The following is a 6,141-nucleotide window of genomic DNA, read 5'->3' as shown; positions in this document are numbered from 1 at the left end:
CACCAGCCTCTGGCCTGCCAATGTAAACAAATGACCCATATTCCCAGAGAAAAGAACAAGGGGAAAGAATGAGCATCACTTTAAGATGATATAATATTGCACTCATAAATCAAAAAGACCAGGGCTGGCTGCAGGGGGAACGTTGATTCCAGGTAGGGGTAGAAATTAAATCACATGAAATGGGAGTACCATTAAAAGCACATCGAAACTAAGCTTAAAGGAATACACAGAACATTTTGAGCAACCAAGTTTATAAACACAGTTACCCACAGAACAAAACTCTAAGGAGTGTGGCAGAAAGAAAGCAAGTCTTCACAGAGGGATTCCTCCAACTCCAACTACAGGGGATAGAAGAAAATAGATTGCCACTGTGCATTGGCAACCACCGACAGCAATCATAGTTTCAGGGATAAAACAAGGATGCCACAATTATTGGGGAAGGATATGATGGAAATCGGTATATGTACCTGATATTTAAAAATAAGAATGTTGCGGGGGAACACGCTGCAGAGGTCACCTTACCTATTAGTAAGAATCATTATGCGTGGCCTTGTCCCCGAGCGACCGCAGCAGTGTATCACAGACTAGACATTTTATAAAGCGAATTTATATCTTAGAGTCTAAGGTCTCGGTGTCAGCAGGGCTTCTGTCCACTTGCTCTTCACAAATGTCTGTCTCCTCGTTATACCCTCACTTGGTGGAAGAAGCAATGGAGCTCTCACGAGTCTTCCTCTCTAAGGTACTGATTGCATCAGCAGGAACGTCATTCTCCTGACACATCACTTTGCAAAGGCCCCTAACCCCTGATGCTACCATGGTGAAGGCCGAGTATTTAAGAATTGGAAATGATATTCTCCTAATAGATCTTAGTGGCTATGCTTATGGGATAGATGAAAAGTGCCGTGATCTGAAGGGGGAGGACTTTTTGGTGTCTTCCTCCTATATGAATGGCTCAACAGAAGAAAAAAAAAATTGGAATGAATAGCACAATACTCATCTAGTCTCAAGAATGAAAGATATCATCTCGTGCCTCCTGATACGGCATCTTGAGATGAACACTTAGGCTTACCACGATGCTATACTCAAGGAAACTTCCGGCAAAGCCAAACTGAGGAACATTCCACAAATACATGTGTGTATTATTCTAAACTGCCAACCACAAAAGAGTAGGGCCTGTTTTGGATTAAGTAAACCTAAGGGTACATTGCATATAACCGCAGTGTATGATTGGGAATAGGATTCTGAACTAAAAAGGGTTTTCTTTGATATATAGGACATTTGGTGGGACAATGGATGGAAGTTAATATTCAATACTGCTATATCAAAATTAAGTACCTGGTTTTGATAATCACACTATGGCTATATTAGATGGCATTCATATTTTCGGAAACACTAACAACTATGTAGATGTATAGGAGTATTATTCACTTACGCAGTTCAAAAAAATACAGGAAAGATGAATAATAGTTGATCAGCAAGTAAATATGAGAGAGAGAGAGAGAGAGAGAGAGAGAGAGAGAGAGCAATTTTGAGTACTACTTCTTGTGCTACTTTTCTCTAACTCTAAATTTAGAGGAAATACAGGGAGAGATAACTGGAATTGGAAGGCACTTGGAGAGCAGTATAGAAACCTAGTGCAGTGAAAATTTACTGGAATCTAGGTAGGTGATCCGATCCCAATGAGGATTCCTAGTAATGAGGGATAAGAAGTCTGAACTGGCCATCTATTGTAGTCAGGCAAGACTTCCAGGGGTGGGACTGGGTTGCATTCAGGTGAGTTGTTGATAGAGTGGTCCCATGGAGATCCCCAAACAACCCAGTCTGGTGCTAGGACACGTGGTCACTCTGCAAACTGACAGCAGGGGCCCCATTGCTGAGTATAGTCTGCACACAGCTCATTGGAGAGGTCGAGCTAGTGACTATATGGAGCCTTCATCCCTAAATTGTAGTCTCTGGTGTGAAAAAGTACACTGTGAGCTATAGAAAGAGAAATATGAACACCCACCTAGCCACAAAACCTTTGACCTACAATCTTTCCTGTCTGCAAAATGTGTCGGGGCAATGGTGGCGCAGAACTTTTGGGAGTCAGCAACCAAAGTCTGGTTTTACTTGAGGCCCACTCCATGAGAGGGAACCCATGCCTGATACTGCTGGAATGGTTAGGAAACTGAGACTGGATAGCCCAGAGACCCAGGGTAGAACAAAACATGTCTGGTCTTCAAACAAACAAACAAAAATGAAGAAATTATTCCTAATGATATTCCGCTCATCCTCATAGATTTATTGCTTGTTCGGTCATCAAAGAGGCTTCTCCTGAGAGCAGATGCAGAGACCCACAGCCAGGTATTATGTAGAGAGAGAAATCTAAATTGGAGGTCTTTGTTGGAATTCTTTGGGGAATCCCAAGGGAGATGTAGCAAAAAGATTGTCTGAGTCAGGGGGGTTGGGGGACACCAGGAGAACACAGTTCATTGAATCAATTAATCAGGGAACATATTGGGTCACAGAGATTGAAGTGGCAAGCAGGGACCTGCAGGGGTCTGCTCTAGTCTTCATGTATAATGCCATGGCTGTTATCTTGGTGTTTTATGGGACTCTGGACTGTGGAAGCAGGTGTATCTATGACTCTTTGCCTGCTCTTGGGACTCTTTTCATCCTGTGAGGTTGCTTTGTCCAGCCTTGGTGTCAGGGCTTTTGCCTTATTGTATTTTGTTTCCGCTGTTTTTGAATGTGTGTCTCTTGGAGGCCTGCCCTTTTATGAAAAGAGATGGAGGAAGAGTGGACCTTGGGAAGAAGAGAGGTAGGGGGATGGAGGAGTAAAAGAGGGAAAACTGTGATCAGGATGTATTGTATTGGGAGAAGGAATCTATTTTCAATAAAAACTATTTTAATGGGGCAAACCTTTTGATATAACATGTGTACAAATTATGTTCCTATATTAGCTAAGTTTTAAATAATAGACTTAATAACACACCATGTGTCTAAAACTCTAAATTTATTTCCTAAAAAAACCGATTTCACCCATAGCAGGGGAATCAAGGCAGAAGGAACTTAAACAACCAGGTTACTTCACATCTACAGTCAAGAGCAGAAATCCATGCATACGATGGTGAGTGCTTAGCTAGCTTTCTTTATTCTTGTATAGTTCAGGGGCCCCAACCCTGAGAACGTCTGCCACTCACTTTCAGAATGGGGACTCTCCATCAGTTCAGGGAGGGAAGACAATCTCCCACAGATCAAAGCAATCCAGACCCTCCACCAAAGTTCCTCTTGGGAGAGTCTAGGTTGTATCAAGGTGACAAAACAAATCTTCACAATCATTGACTCCCACATTTAAATTAAGACGAAATGTTATGTGTTTAAGATGAAGTCCACATGCCATGGTTCCTCTTGTCTGTTCTTGGGAAAGGATCCCATTGGACCCAACACAGTTTACACACCCTCCAAACATCATAATCTTCTTTGCATTGTGGTTTGTGGGTTTCCTTCACAGACCCCATTTCCACCTGCTTAATGGATATAGAAATGTATAGACTTGTCCCCAGTATTCCAAACTTGCCAAATAAAAGAATTTGCCCTCAAAGCCATGATAATCCAGAACAAACAAAATCCGGACAGGTGCTGTAGCATCCTAAACACATTTGTGATTATCAGGTATAGAATTCTTTCTAAGCATTCAAATTGCAACAAGAAAGATACTTTTCTGCTTCCATCCCACCAGGGCCCACAGATCACCTGGATCTAAGAAACCAATTGTCGCCCATCAGCAAGGCTTCTTTGTGTACATGCGATCACAGTTTTATCGCTGAGATGAAGTGCGACAAAAATCCCAAGGTCTGAAGGCACCTGGTCCCAGATTCATATTAGGTATCATTGTTCAGAACAGCTGGTTCTCCAGACAATAATGACAGTATAGGTTGCTGATTTCCCTCACACCTGCTACCTGTCTGTTCAACAAGTAACAGAAATAGAAGCTACGGGACTGCGAAAGTAAGTGGGCTTAGTGGCACTAGACCGGCTCCTCAGCTCCTGGCTTCCTTCTGCCATTACCACCTACTGGAAAGAGGCAAATGTTCATTGCCAAGAGGTAGAGAAGGTACAAAGGTACGAGCCCAAAGGAGGTAGGTGGAAGATGGAAATAAGAAGTAAGATCCGCTAGTAGCTAACAGATACTGGCTCGTTTTAAACAGAAAAACCTGAGGCTCGGATTGGCACCTGCTTTGAATCCCAGCACTCAAGAGACAGATGCGGGAAGATCTTGGGTTGGAGACCGGCTTGGGCTACACAGCACAACTCTTTCAAAAAATCAAAACAAAGAGGAGGTTTGTGGAGGATGTGGAGGATGAAGAGGAGTGGGTGAAGGGGGAAGATGAGGAGGCAGAAGACAAACCTGACAACCAATAGGGCACAGATGTGAAAACAAGAAGTGTGTCCTTCAACATCTTCATATAAGCCTCCTGGTCCCCTGGTCATTGAAAAAATAATTCCCTTTAGAAAGCAATTTGGAATTCTTTAAATTATTTTGCCATCTTTGGGAAAATGGCCCATGACTAAATTGAATAGTCCTGATCTGAAATTTGGGAAGTGGTAAAGGTCCTCCATCAACCTCAGTACAGTAGGTGGGTAAACAGATCACCTAGCTGAGCCTTGTCCAAATTCGTGCCTCCAGAATCATGAGATCCAATAAAAACAGTTATTGTTTGAACATCTAAAGTGAAGATAGTTTCTAGTCAACATATGTTATTGGAACACTGGGTCTTACTTTTCTCACCTATCAAATAAAAGGATTAGCCTTCAGGCACCCGCAAGGGGCTTGTAATAATTCTGAACAAATAATTAATTGCCTTGATTGCTACATTTAGCCTTCTTTCAAAAATACATGTGACAGGTAGTTTTGTGTAATATGATATCGCCATTCCTGTTAGCATGTAACATGCAGCGAGAAATACACTTTTCTGCCAAGGGCTTCCTGTAGAAAATAAGGGACATGTGGCCAGAATGAAGCCAGTGTACAGTGGACTCAGGTCCACTCTGCTAAGAAGCAAGGCAATTTTTCTAAGATTCATTTTCTGGTTTTCTGAATTCTACTAGCAACAGAGTAAACCAGGAGGCTGCAAAAGCCTCCTCTCATTGAAAACCTGTTATGATCAACCAAGGCGAGTCATTCCAAAAATTGTAGGCAAAGGAAAGAGTGCAGCTACACAAAACTCCATAAATAGGGCAGGACATTTTCATCCATGTACAATTCTCTAATCCAATCTTTCAGGGCTGTCATTTATGAATTTATCTCAGCCATCTTTGAACCTATTTATAATCTCCTATCTTGGGACTGCAAGCACCATATCGTCTTTATAGTCATTTGTCCTAAATGTATCTCCTACGAGCTACTTTGACTAATCTTCAGGCCCTTCACTCTGAGACTAAGTTTAACAAATCTCCAAATCCAGATTGAGCAGTAAAATAGATAGAAAATTAGCCATGTCAAATTCTTACAAAATAAGCTTCATTCCAGATACAGAAATAAATAAAAATTTGAATATGTATGATTTTCCCATCAAACAGATTCTCATGAAAAAAAATCTGTCGGGGAAAATACCAAGAAAGGCTGGCAGAAGCAAGTTTGTTGAACATGAAGAGTTGCCCAGTTTCTGACTCAGAGTGGGATTAAAAGACCACCATTATTACCTACGTGTTTTTGACAGGTTTCTTACTAGCCTTAGGACACACACACACAACTGCATGTGGAGAACTAGCTGAAGGGGAAGCCCAGCCAATCGCCTTGTTTGTAAGGCGTGTCCCGCAAGATTTATAAGTAAATATTAGCCTAGGGGGACACGCCTTACAAACAAGGCGATGGCTGGGCTTCCCCTTCAACTAGCCATGCTTAAGACCGGTCCAGGGAGCCAGCCCACCTGTCTCCACCTGCTCTCTGTTAGCTCTCGAGATTGTAGAAAAGCTACTTACCCTCCTGTAGTCCAGTTTCTTCTTTATCTGTAAGGACCAAAATAATTAAACCTTTTACTCTGCCCAGCGCCTAAGTGTGCTTTATGTGTTACTGTGGGGTTCCTTACTCCATCTCGAAGGATCTCTCTCTCCTGAAGGGGACTCTTGCACAATGGGAACTTGCTCCCCTGCCCCAGA

At 42.3% G+C, this 6,141-nt stretch overlaps 1 non-coding gene across 1 annotated transcript; it reads left to right on the top strand.

Moving 5' to 3' along the window:
* Positions 1–831: 831 nt before the first annotated feature.
* Positions 832–965, top strand: LOC119803136. Its single transcript, XR_005283551.1, has one exon. It is a non-coding gene; the product is annotated as a small nucleolar RNA SNORA29 (small nucleolar RNA).
* Positions 966–6,141: the final 5,176 nt, after the last annotated feature.

Source organism: Arvicola amphibius, chromosome 12 (genome assembly GCF_903992535.2).
Source record: "Arvicola amphibius chromosome 12, mArvAmp1.2, whole genome shotgun sequence".
NCBI classification, from domain to species: Eukaryota; Metazoa; Chordata; class Mammalia; order Rodentia; family Cricetidae; genus Arvicola; species Arvicola amphibius.
Note: the sequence above shows the minus strand (reverse complement) of the source record. Positions and strands in the feature narration are given on the sequence as shown.